The sequence below is a fragment of the Cupressus sempervirens genome, chromosome 2, assembly GCF_028749045.1.
Source record: "Cupressus sempervirens isolate cs-2001-9-10 chromosome 2, ASM2874904v1, whole genome shotgun sequence".
Lineage (NCBI taxonomy): Eukaryota > Viridiplantae > Streptophyta > Pinopsida > Cupressales > Cupressaceae > Cupressus > Cupressus sempervirens.
In genome coordinates this window covers 96814893-96822781 of record NC_143119.1, presented here as the reverse complement: position 1 = coordinate 96822781, position 7889 = coordinate 96814893, and positions in this window count along the sequence as shown.

The window sequence follows — 7889 nt, the reverse complement described above, 5'->3', positions numbered from 1 at the left end:
GAGTACAATGATCAGCTAAGATAGTAATGTTACAGTGCATTGATAATCTACTTAAGATTGCAAAGGATGGTTACACTGATTAAGTTTAGAAGAACAAGTTAAACAAGGTTTATCTGCCAAGCTTAACAATCTGCATAGTAGGTGTCGAGAAAAGCTAGCGTGAGCCAAGAATAAATTAGTTGGAGCCAAGCAAGGTCAATTTTTTGTGAAAGCCGAGTGACATAGTATAAGCTGAGTAAAGTTTAGTTGATGTCGAGCACTAGTAAAATTTAGTTTGTGCTAAGTGTTTTGATAGTGGATGCCAAGAAATGCAATATGTGTTGAGCATTAGAAGCTAGTTAATGCCAAGTGTCAACTTTATGAGAAAGATCAAGAATTTGATGAATCTGAGCTGACAAGTTTGATTTCTTGGATTGTGTGAACTGTGTGGAAGATAAGATTGATGAGTTGGTGACATATAATTCAAGATAAACCATTTTGAGATGAATTCAAAGAGAATTGAAGGAGAAGTTTCTAAAAGGGGATGAAATGAAAATAAGGGTAGATTCATTGAATCCTACCTAATCCAACCAAACCCTAAAATGGATGATGGAAGACGAACGAAAAAAGTTCTTAATTTTCTATTAATAGAGATGGTTGGTCAAAAGTAAAGGTTGGAAAAAACCTAAGGAAGACAAGGAGTCTAGGGTATTGCTTCATTCAGTGACCTAAGAGAAGAGACTTCATTGGCAAGAAAAGAAAGAAATCTTAAGGGTATGGATTCTTGAAGGGTGAACAAGCTATCAAAGCTGAAGTGTGTGAAAGAAAAGTAGAATGGATGACTAAAACAAAGATCTGTAACCTGCAAGTGTGTTGTAAGTTTTTACTAGATCAAGCCTTACTATTAATCTCTAATCATTGTACCAGTCTAGGGTAAATCCTTTAACTGGGTGACATTCCAAGTGAATGAACAAAAATCCTCTAACAAGGTTCACTCCTAATAGGGCAATTTAAATCCTTTAACTAGGTCACATTTATCAATGTGCATTGTAACCTTTAACAGGGTTGGCCTTTCATAGGGAATCACTTTAGAAGAGTGAGAATTAGTAGCATGTTACTGGTGGTTTTTCCCAAATTAGGTTTCCACATTAAATCATTGTGTCAAATGTGTTCTTGAATCTATTATGTTTCATGTTTACATTTTTGCAATGTTGATTTGATAGTAACCTACAAGTTTAAGTGATTGCATAATCTAATGGATGCATGCATGATGAAAATGTTTTATGGATACGGGTTCACTAAGTTGTGAAAAGTGTAATGCCCCACTAAGGGATCCAAAAGAATTAACGCAAAGTTTTACTAAGTTTTCCATACAATTTTATTTTATTTTAAACAAGAAAGATAGATCATTCACATCAAACACATAGTAGCAAAAGCAATAACATACAATCAACTTAAAGCATACCTAACAGGTTACATTCCTTAAGGATCCCAAGATGTTGAGTCACATCTAAATTTAATTAATACTAAGTCTAACAACTACCACATCCACATGAAAGAATAATTAAAGTTCCAATGTCCATTTTAATAATATACATTTGTTTTGATTGCCTCTTGGCAAATGAATTCAGAATGCTCAATCATCCACTGTACATGTCACAGGGTATGAAAGGCTAGAAGAATATACATATGTAGAAATAAGGATACATCATCCTCCTCGAATCCATGATACAAAGTATAATAAAATAAATGAAACCAATAACATACATGATACATCCATCCATCATAAAACACAACTATCCATCATAAAACAAAACTAACTAAGTACGTGGTTCCTCCCAACCGTCAATAGCATCATAAGACCATAGTGGGCCCTAGCCATCCCTCGTGCATAACATCCCAAGCCACCAATCATATCATCGATACTATCGTAATAGGGACGTTACTACTAAAACATGCTACAACATATGCATAAAGAAATCTAACATGCTAGGATAAAGCAGAAGATGATCCTACAAAGTAGATAACATCATCCATCACATGATAATCATCAATATAAAGAAATGTGTCAGTAAATAACATCATCTAAACATGATAAACAAGTATCCCAAGAAGCTTAAGCCACAGTGACTATAGACGAATCTCAATGGTAAGAGTAAAAAGCACTACCACTGGATTGCATGGAACCTAAATGGCCCACTCCCACTGTGCTAAGGAGATAGTCTCAAATCCCAAACAGGATATCAAATCACATAACAAAAATACTCTGTAAGTCCAGGAAATCTTAAAAGTATACTAACTCAAGGGTCCCAACATAGATCGACATCTAGACCCAAAGGCACACAAAGACACATAGGAAACCTACTATGTAAGCGAGCAAATGTTATTGCATGAATCACACTCAAAGTTACCTAAGTAGTCCCTTAGGACTCTTGGGTCCCTAGTGTAGACACCTAAAAACCTTTAGAAAATAAAGTATTTTTATTTTCTGAAAAATTCTTGATAACATCATCATTTATTAATTAATTAATTATTTTATTTATTTATTTATTTTTATGCCATTAAATCCCTTTATCTTAATTAAAAATATTTAATTAAGGAATCTCTCCCAAAAATGTTTAAATCTTATTTAAACATTATTTCCTTAATTATTAATTATTTAATTAATAAATTGACCAAAAAACTCAAAATAAATAAATTAAAAATTTTTTTGCCCAAAACTTGGCCAATTTCCTTAAAACCACTAACCTCTTCCAAAATCTTCTAATCCTTCTTTAATTTTGATTAAAGGCTAATCCCATCATTTCCTACCCCTAATCCCAACTCAAAATATTTAACTAAGATTAAATATTAATCCTCATGTTTATTAAAAAAGTTTTAATAAATATCTCCTCAACCCAAACCCTTGAAATAAATAAAACGTTATTTATTTCCTAAAAATCTAATTTATCCTCATCCTAAGAAGTTCTAGACTCTTCTAGAAAGTCTTCATCCTCATCCTAGGAAGTTCTAGACTCTTCTAGAAAGTCTTTATCCTCATCCAAAGTCTAGACTCTTCTAGAAGATGTCTTTAAACCTAATCTTAATCCCCTCATAACCTTCTCAAATTCCCTAAACATGGGTTAAGACTTACTAACCCAAGCCAAAGTTAACAAATATCTCCTCCTTCACCCACCCTCATTAAATGCCATCCACTTGCCTATCCCTAAGCTAATCCTAAACCATCCTAATCCATCCTCTAATCATTTGCACAAGCCTAAGCAAGCTTAAAACCTTCCTAATCAAGCCCAAGTCGAAATTCCTCTCATCTCCCTCAAAATATCCCAACCATAAAACTTTATGAAGCCCACTAAGCCATAAATGACTCTTCCAAAGCCCTTTCATTGCTCTTACAAGTCATTATGAGGGTCTTTATGAAGATTTTATCCCTTGAGCCTCCTTTGTTGACTAATCCTTCCCCTTTCCTGCATCCTCTCACCCTATGACATGTGTCACTCCCTGATTGGTTGTAAGGAAGCACAATCCATGTGATCTCCTCTCATGCAATCTGAGCCCTCCATGAGCTTTTCCCCATCCTTGCATCTTAGCCCTCAATCCCTCAAGCCTCTTGCCTATAAATTGGATCCTTCCCCTTTGCAAAATAACACAATCCATGAAGTAAAGTCATAATTCTATTTTAAGAAGCCATTTTACATCAAAACCACACACTCACACCCAAATTCCAACTCCATTTGAAGCCCTTTTTGAAGCATAAGCTTGAGCATACATCCTATCTATTTAGACAAAGCCACTCAACAAGAGAACTTCTCATTGAGAGAGTCCATTAATGGCTCATATTCTCAATTGAGAGTTCATCTTAGTCTATCTTGAAGTTTATGAATTTTGTTTAGTTTGTAGAAGCTTTATTTAAATTTGGTTTCTATTAGCATACTAACATTGCTCATATACATTTTGGCACGCCCGGTGGGACTCCACATGGGTCATCTTCATTAGCTTTTTTAGGCAAGTTTTGTATGTCATTTGCTAATTTTGGCTAATTTTGTTTGTTTTTGTGATTGGTAGGATTGTATAAATTGGTTTTGTAGGTCCACATGAGCATGAAAAAGACAAAGGAACTCATAATCTATCTCATAGTGTTTGCAGATTTTCAAGCTTATAGGTGGACAAAGCACTTGGAATTCTTCTTCCTCTTCTTGTCTATATTCTTCTTATTCCATCTACTTCTTCTTCTTCTTCTTGTGGGAGATCTTGGCCATTTTTTTTGAAGGAAGCAAAATCATACACACTGCTTTTTAGTGCTTAAAATGAACCCCTAAATCATACTTAAATCCATTAAAAACTAAAAATTTGCAAAAAAAAAAAAAGCCTTTTAACAAGTGAAACTAAACCAATTCAATCATTTGCATCCTTGCAACATCAAGGTTTTAGATGCATTCATGCAAAGTTAGGAACACTTCATTTTTGGAAATTTAAAAAGAACTTCAAGTTTCCATTTCAAAAGGTTCAAAATCAACACTAAGTGCACACTAAAATCTAAATCAAACTCAAAGCATCAATCAAGGATAAAATGAACCTCATTTGCAAATATTTTAAAGTTCTTTTAAAAATCTCATGAAAACTAAGAGCCCTAAATGGTTGCCAAAAATTGTCCTAAAAGCTTTGTTATTTGTTCCAAACAAATGTCTTGTTGCAAAATCTTGAATGTTTCTTAGGTTTTTCATGCATCAAAACAATCTAGGAATATCATTTTTGGGCTTAAAATATGCAAACTAGAACACAAAATCTTGAACGAAAACTAAAGTCCAAAGATTCATTTTCACTTTTGAGTCCAAAACAATCTTGAATGATATAAGGTTAAAACAAAGTACTTCAAAGTTCTTAAAACAACACACAAAATCTCAATCTTGAATGCTCAAAGGAAAAAACTTGAATGTTTAATCACTTGTCTTTGAATGCATGTTGCTAAACACACTCTTGAATGCCATGGATTAAAATCAAATTTTCCTTGAATGCATGATTAAAACAAAAAATCCAATCTTGAATGCCAAGGATCAATTAACCATTGCAATATCAAACACTTCATTTGGAGCTTCTAAAATTGAACAAAACAAATCTCTTTTCCACATGCAATTTAGGTAAATTTTGGATTTTGGACATTTAAGAAACTTTGTTAAGTTAAATACAAATTTGCAAAAATCAATTTGAGTAGTTCCTTGGACTTACCTCTTTTCTAATCACCCATCAATTCAACCATTGGTTGCAATCTCAGCGCCATTTATGGGGATGGGTCTACTTGAAAAAGGTGTTAAATGTTCCACAATCTAACTCACTCACTTGGTCTTTGAACGTTTGCTTTAACTTTATCAAAAAATTTAAATGACCAAAAATCTAGATTAAATCGATCACACTTCAAGTTTGGGCACTAAAATTGAACAACTATTGACGTGGAGGGCCTCCGGGCGCGCGCTTGACAAATCGAGTCTCACACATCTTTGCTTTGGGCTTAAAACAAAATCACCCAACTCTTGAATGCTTTAAAGGAAATTAATTGATACTTGACGTGGAGGGCCTTTGGGCGCTCGAGTTTTCTTTTGTTGATCCTAACTCTTCTTCTTATTTTCATTCTTCGATCGATTTACTTTTGTTGGCGCTTCAAGTTGGAATTGAACATTGTCTCTTAAACATGAGTGCTTGCAAAGTCTAGATTAGCACACATAAAGTCAGTTGGTAAAAGAACAAGCATGTTTTTTTTAGCCCAAGGTCATCCAAGTCTTCTCTCCCCTTGTCGTATTTCGAGGTCATCTTGGGTGCATAAGATTAGGATCCAAAACCTTATTTCTTTTTAGGAGGCCTGCTTGGGGATTTCATCACCCCTTGGATGACCTCAACTCCAACGTTCTGGTGGAGTATAAGAATTGGGAGGTGAATCGAAAGACACCTCTCTTGGAATCAAGATTTTTGTCACTCGGGCTAAGCCTCAAGGAACTTTATACCCTTGAGAAGTGAAAGAGGAGAAGTGGGTTACCACTCCTCTCGGCTGTGTGACATCTTGTTGGTTTCATCTACGGATTTGGGCCTCATGTACCTTTGGGTATATCGAGGACTCCCTAGCTAAACCAACTGTCAGCCTTATAGACAACCATCTAGAGTGTTAATGTGTTTGAAGTGACTGATTGAAACATTTGTAAAACATACACACTCCTCAGTGCAAGTATCACATTCTGAGAATCAAAAACTTCTATCTGGTTGTTCCTATCTATTGCTTGCTTTTTTATTTAATGAATGTTTGCCAAACTTGGTCAATCCTAGCTTAGGGTACACTTAGCATAGTCACTTCCTATTCCAGAAGTTGAACAAGTTGAAGCAAAATAATCGAGGTCTCTCAAAGCCAAGTAGATTCAAGAATTGATGTCAGAGCAACCCAAACCCAAACAGAAGTTTCACAAAGTTAAACTCAAACCATCTCAGGCAGACCAAGAACTTTCAGCCAAGAGAAAGGAACTAACACCAAGTCCTCGAATTGCCAAACTCCACAAAGCAGAGGATAAAGCTGCCAATGAAGCACTTCAAGAGGTCTGGTTAGAGCGCACCATCAAATTTAGCCAACATCTAGGAGTTAATCCTGTTTATGCCTTACCAACTAGGCATGATTTCTATGATTAGACACCCTTGTTTCTCCACACCTTCTTGGATAAGCTTCACCTTAGAGTCATATTTGTAGAAAAGTCAGCCATCTTAGGTTATCCCCTTAAGAATTATTAGCTCATCCATCTCATTTAGGACCAAACCATCTAGCCAACAATAAAAAATCTTCACATCCAAGCCTTCAAAAATTGTTGTCACCTTGCTAAAAGTTTTCCATTCCTAAAATCTTTCAAAACCACCAATCTCACCAAGGTTATCCCTTTGAAAAAGCTTTGTCTAAGGTAATCTAGATTTTCCACTTGTTATCCCTCATCACCTTGAGCTAAAGGTTGGGATCCACAAGTGATCAATCTCGCGTTCTTCCTAAAGGATCATCAGTCTATCCTTAAGTTGACACAATCACCACCAAGCTTGCACATAGGAAAGCAGACCTTTTGTGCTTTGGCAACATATCTTTGAAGTTAGAATCCCCAACCCAATCCTCCTTAGGTTTTGTCATATAGCTTTGCCTCAACCTAGGAAATCATTTGCATAGAAAAGCCTTCCTCCCTTTTGCATCCCCCAGCATTTGTTGCATCTCATCCCTAGGAGCATTTTTCATGCCACCCGTCACTCGCTTAGCCAAGAAGAAAGAAACAATGGAGCCCTATCATTTGGATCGAACAGCCTCACCCCCCTTGAGCACTCAACCATCCTTTAGCCCAGAGAAAGCTATGCCATCATCTACTGACATTGAAGCTTTCATGAACCAACCAGGAAATGCAGTATTGGTAAACACCAATATAGACAAGAACAAAAAGACAATCATGGCTAATTTTCGAAGGGACAATGTAGGAACCTTTGACTTTGGAAGACCCTCTCCATTATCAAATCCATCTCACCCATTGTTTGGGTAGCTGCCACCACCCATAGGCTCTTATGATCCAAATTATCCTCAATATATGCCAAAAGAAGAGCCTCCAACCAATTCATATGATCCAACAAACCCAAACATACCATCATCCACCCAAGTTGAAATCTCCATGCCACAAGCCAACCTAGCCACCACCACTCCATCCTTGGTTCATACCTCTCTGCTCCAAACCCCCTTTACCCAAAACACCTCACCGTTCATGCCCTTCACTATTGCTGTTGCTGCTCCCCGACCCATCCTTCCCAATCCACCCATCTCCCAAATTAGTGCTAGCATCTTTGGCCAACCTCAGCAATATACAATAGGGATGCCGCCCATGGGGCCAAGTAATCAACCTTTCATCATCCCTAGC